A 6000-nucleotide genomic window follows, 5' to 3' on the forward strand; every position below is an offset into this window, starting at 1 on the left:
GCAACTTTCAGTAAAGTCTATGACTTGATTCTTAAGTGTTGACTGAGTTGACGTGTTGTGAAATAAGGACTACAATGATGTCAACACAAAATGGCTGACCTTGACCTCTGAATCAGCCAATAGTGAGCCTGCTCATGTAAAGTCACAGCAGCACAACACTAATAATTTAATGTAACTACAATAAAATCATTTAATTAAGACACTGAAAAATGTTAATATTTAAACATATTTTTTTAAACGCTTTGCATTGTGTAAAATCATCACAAATTATTACTGATGCTTCGGTTTTTAATTGGTACTGTATGTCTCCTCGTTTACAGTTGGAGCAATGATGTGAACATGAGTTCCATTAGTGGCTCCAACAACTCCAGGAAAGCCCACAATCCTCATAAAAGTGGCTTGTTTTTGCAATATGGTTTGGCAGTCAGTTGGAAAGTTAATTAACTGCCATATAGTAGTGGCCAAAAGTGAGGTCCGGCCTAGGAAATTGGACATCGTCACCTTTAAATAAATAAATAAATAAATGTGCAAGAATTTGTAAGCATATTGCATAGTTGCTTGGAGTCAGTTGTTTTATTTGTGATAATAATGCAATGCCAAATTGTGCAGTCAATACTTTTAGCATGCTGTCATACAAAGAAATTATGAACACATGCAAAAATAACAGGACCAATGAAATATTGATAACTTATGTTGTAGTCAGTGTGCAAAATCTGCAAATGTTTCCAATTTAAATATAAATATAGATCAGTGAACTCACCTTTATGAGGTCATCTAGCAACATTAAGTGACCAGTTTTAGATACTTTCAATTGAAAGCAGTTGGCAAAACTGGTCTTTTTTTTAATGGTTTAAGTGAAATGTGGGGTCATTTAAAAAAAATAATAATAATAATAAATCCACACATCACTTTTGGCCACTGTTGTGTTTGGTGGGGTTAGTGGCACAATATGTAAGACCCTGCTTACTGTGTCATCACCAGTGTATTGCTGCATTTTTCCAATTTTCCAGCCAAAAAAATAAATTTATTACTACATTTCTGCAGTTAGAGCACTGACATGTTGAGTGGAAGAGGTTAATTAAATTTCTTACTTTGTCAGTTACAAAAAAATAACAAAAATACATAAAAAATGACTTTTTGATCTTGACAATCAAGTTTGTATCGTTTTATCAACTCCATATCATTGAATAACTCCAATATGTCATATCTTTGCTGGAAAGTGTTTGTCTCCTCCTCTTGCTGCCATCTTGTTACTCCTAACGAGGTTAGGAGACCTCTTCAGCTCTCTTAAATAATTCAGGAGCTGAGACCTAGACTTAACATTTACAAACATTTATGAATCACTCTAATTCTTAAGTCGTAATTTTTAGAATTTTGACACACTTAGGACTAAAATTGTACTCTGAGTGGCTTTATACATATGGCCCCAGGTCTCTAATCCACTGGCACTTGACTCGACAGCTACATCCTTTTTACTATCTCTAGATTATAAAACACTGCATTCTGTCAGCAATGTAACGCGGCAGTAACGTATAGAGACCTTGGCTTGTAACTATACTCTAATTACTATTTTGAAAATTATAAAACTTCAGATTACTCCGTTACTAAAAAAGTAATCAAATTACAGTAACGCGTTACTGCCCAACACTGGACGTGATCAAATATAATAATAATTACAACAGCTCTATTAATACATTTATTATAACATTCACACATAGTGTTCAAATTGGGATCTGTAATATATTCTAATGTTTTAAAAGAAGTCTCTTCTGCTCAGCAAGGCTGCATTTATTTGTACAGTAAGAAAATACATGCCTGATTGAAGAAGGGGGCCTCAAAAATGGCCAAAACATATTATTTTACTAACTTATTAATTTTAATTAAACTGTGCTTTGTTGATATGTCTGCTAGAATTTTAAAAAATAGCAAGACAAAAAATTTGCCTATTTAATTTATGCAATGGTGAAAAAATTGGCAAAATATATGAAAATACGGGAAAAAAAACATTTTCGGTATTCACCCTTCGGTCCAGTGTTTCATTTTGTTCGGCTTCAGCCAAGAATTTTCATTTTGGTGCACCCCTAAAATTTTACAGTAAAATTTTGATTTTTTTTTTTTTTTTTTTACAAATAAAAATACACAAGCATTAACTAAATTCAACATACACTACATTGTAATGTAATGTAAAAACACAATATAATAACTGGCTATAATTGGCTCACAGTACAGAAATGTGTTGAATTAGGATAATGCTAATAGGCTTCATATTATTTTTCTTCAAAATATCATTTCTTACTTCTGTACAAAATGAACAGGCACATGTTGATTTTTTACCCTTTCACACATTTTTGTTGCAAAGTGGGTCACACATGCTGGCATGCGTGCAGTGTATGCTTTACATTATCTCATTATGCAGATGCGGCAGAAAAGTCTCAGGAAGACATGTGTTTATGTTGAAAGGTGGTTCACACATGCTGGCATGCGTGTAATTTGCTAAATATGCTTATGAAGGAATCAGCATGAACAGCTAGCAAAGATGTTGCATTATTTATGGTCTGCAGTACTGCAGCTGCTGTGCAGGAGTGGATGACAGGAACAATGCTGGAAGCTGTCGGCATCTCATATGCTGCACATGAAGTACAGATACTCACACATTTCTTGCAGTGGCCTTTCTTTCATTCCTGCACACACATCCACACAACACTACCATGGCTCAACAGACAAGTTCCAGCTTTGGTATGGGAACAGATATGGGAAAATACTGCATTTTAAGCAAACGTGCACAATGCCACATGCACATCTCAAGATTCTCTATGGCTACATGACGAATGCAGCTGATGCCACTTCTGTCCTGACTCCTGAGTGATTTTTTTTATTGTTAAATGAGAGATTTTGGTAAATTTTGGTGAAATTTATTTGTGTGTAGAAAACTGCTATTTTGGATGAAAACCTGGAGGCTTGAGACTGTCCCATAAACTGCTAAGTAAATAACAGTGTCGAGGTCCATAAAAGGTATGAAAGTCGTGGTCAGAATACTGCATCTGCCATCAGACGTGCAATCTGGATTATATGAAGCTACGGGAACACTTTTTGTAAGCAAAGAAAACAAAAATAACGACTTTATTCAACAATTCCTTTGTCAACGGTCTCCTCTGTGTCTCTCCATATCACGTATGCTGTGTATGCTCTTTTGTGTCATCCGCGGCACAAGGATGCACTGTTTTATTTAAAATCAAAGCTAAATACACGTAGAAACAGCGCATCCTTGTGGCGCGGATGACACTGTTATTTATTTGGCAGTCTATGAGTTAATTCAGAGACATTCCCTTGAGGATTTATGAATACGAGTTAGCAAATCTTTAGCCATCCACTAGGGGGCAATCGGACTCCCACTGCTAGTCGACAGTTAGAGCAGAGTTGGCTTGAGTATCAGTCACGCTTATTGACAGTGTAAGATGATTTACGGTTAGCCGTGTCGGAAATCCAACCACGGATTGGCATGTTGTTATCTCAGAAACACGCTCAGCCATCACACTGAATCAGGTAAACTGGTTATACATTTATGTTTCAGTATAATTACGCACGCTATACCAGGAGCGGTTCTAAACCCTTTTAGGTGGGTTTCAGCCCCCTGTCACCTTAGCCCCCCAAACTATCTTAACAATCAGGCCAATGCTGCTTCCTCAAGAAAGTTTTGTTTTAAGTCTTGTCAGTTTAAACACTAAAGTAATTTTAAGCCATTTAAGCCCAAGACATTTCAATGCGGTAACTTACTCATGCGCTGTGATAAAGCGTTTCTATGCGCACCGCGCTCACACATGTGAAGTGCACAAACAGATTGCCTTCTCGGACAGCAGGTGAATACCAATGGTTGTCTTGACAAGTATCCTTGTAAGCACAGTCGGTTGTTTTAAGTGAACGTAAACAGTAAAGAAAATATCACATTTACATCAGTATAACAGATCCGTGCATTTCTTATGTAAATAATGTTAATCACAAAGAGCAAAAGAAAACTTTATTTGCTGCTTTAACAGCTTTAATGGATATTTTTGCGTTATGTTAATGTTAATAAAGTAATTCAGTTTGAATATGGTTGAGGGGGCACGAGTGAAATTAGACAAACTTGTGGGGGGCATGTCCTTAAAGGTTGAAAACCCCTAGTCTATGGGACAGTCTCAAGCCTCCAGGTTTTCATCCAAAATATCTTAAATTGTGTTCCAAAGATGAATGTGATTAATGACAAAATTTTTATTTTGGGATGGAAAACCCACAAAATTTCCCCATCTTATGTGAAAACGACCTCAGTAATATTGTTCAACTTTAATAATATTGGCTTGATTTTATTTTTATTTTATTTTTTTAACTTTGCAGTGGATTATTTATTAAGAATAACAGGTAACATTATATTTGTAAAATAATTAAATTCGATTTCAATTCTATTTCTATTAAAAATTATATTCCATGTCCATATATTTCAGAAGAGTAGCTACGTAACTAAATTATTTATTGTTCTGTGTGTGAACAATGTAATATTGAGTTGACTGATGCTAATCATGTGAAATGCTGATAGCCATAGCAACGTTTTATGTTGAAACATGAACGCCAACAGCCAAGCAAGCGATAGCTACTTTCGACAAAATATTAGAAATATGTTTAGTAAACCTGTCATTAAAAAATAAATAACTTCTTGTTATTTATATACATTATATTAAACAATTAATATGCGAATAAGGCTTGTGTGAGTAACTGCAGTGGAGATAGACACACTCCTATCAAACAATTAGAATGAGTTAAGTCACATAACGTACCTCTGTCTGTGTGAAGAAACCAGCTTTGAATTAAGTTTTAACTAACCAAATAGTTTTTTAGTACGGTGTTAAGACATTATAGATAAATACACATTTCTCCTTTATCATCCCGCTTTCTATGAGCGTGCACGGTCCCTCATCCCACTCTGACTCTGAATGTTCGTTGAAATGCCCGCGAAAATTAGTACAACTGATTTGTTTGTTTTGAACAGTTCGATTCAACGATTCGGTTCATAAACCCGATTCAGAAATCCATCACGTGGTCTCTAGCATCCAATCATCGCTAGTTTACCATTTACAGTCTATTTAATTTTCACCTTTATTGCTATAAAGCAGTATGTCGTAGTTTTAATGTGTTGATGAATCCGCTATACAGTGGTAAATTCGTTTTATTTGTAACATTTCTTCTATTTTGTTATTAAAGTAATTTGCTTTTCTTATTAATGACAACGTGAAGAACGGTTTGAGAATTAGGATACAGCAAAAAGTGTCATTGGAAGGTGAGTTGACTCGGGAATCGCTCGATCTGTGAACAACAGACTGCCCAGTTCCGATTCACTACCAACTCGTTCAGGTTTTGTGAACCGGTTCAATCAATTCATTGAAAAAGGCAGATTCAAAAAACGATTCGTTGACGAACTGTTGCCAATGTGACTATCGATGGAATGCGCGCGGAAACCTTGCAGCACCAACGGTAATATAAGATCATTATTCATCCTTCAAGACTGACTTTATGCAGCAGCACAGCCGCTAGACCGAGCTAGAATAAGAATACGAACCATATTTGCCTAACAAAACAACTTTATTTAGGATATTATTGAGATCCTTTGCACGTGACTGTGTAACGTTATTCAGAGTGACCGCGTCCACAACAGTTAACGTTACATTAGTTTTAGTCCAAATTTGAACACATCGACATACATCGAGTTCACTGAATCTTATTTCAAGCAGATGGATGTTGTTTCTCGCACCCCTCAGATCAACTTTAGCTGGGGCACATTTCCTCAAGCATCATATCAGCAAATACAGGCTCTCGAAATACTCAAGGTCACTCACCCTTTCTGTCCAGCAGTCCGTGGCTCTGCAGCTGAGATGAAAACATGAACGCGAAATGTTGGTTTTCTGAGGAGTCCAAGGCGAGATGCTGTGTTCCTACCAACTTCTCCCGCAAGACGCAGGTTTATTTTTCCAG

At 36.1% G+C, this 6000-nt stretch overlaps 1 protein-coding gene across 3 annotated transcripts in view; it reads right to left on the minus strand.

Moving 5' to 3' along the window:
- veph1 (ventricular zone expressed PH domain-containing 1) overlaps positions 1–6000 on the minus strand; it is a 101951-nt gene extending 95951 nt beyond the window's left edge. The window contains exon 1 of one of the 3 annotated variants that reach the window (XM_042743643.1): positions 5865–6000. The gene's annotated coding sequence lies outside the window, so the exon portion shown is untranslated. The remainder of the gene's footprint in view (positions 1–5864) is intronic. The other 2 variants (XM_042743644.1, XM_042743645.1) reach the window with 2 other exon arrangements.

Source organism: Cyprinus carpio, chromosome B18, assembly GCF_018340385.1.
Source record: "Cyprinus carpio isolate SPL01 chromosome B18, ASM1834038v1, whole genome shotgun sequence".
Taxonomy (NCBI): domain Eukaryota; kingdom Metazoa; phylum Chordata; class Actinopteri; order Cypriniformes; family Cyprinidae; genus Cyprinus; species Cyprinus carpio.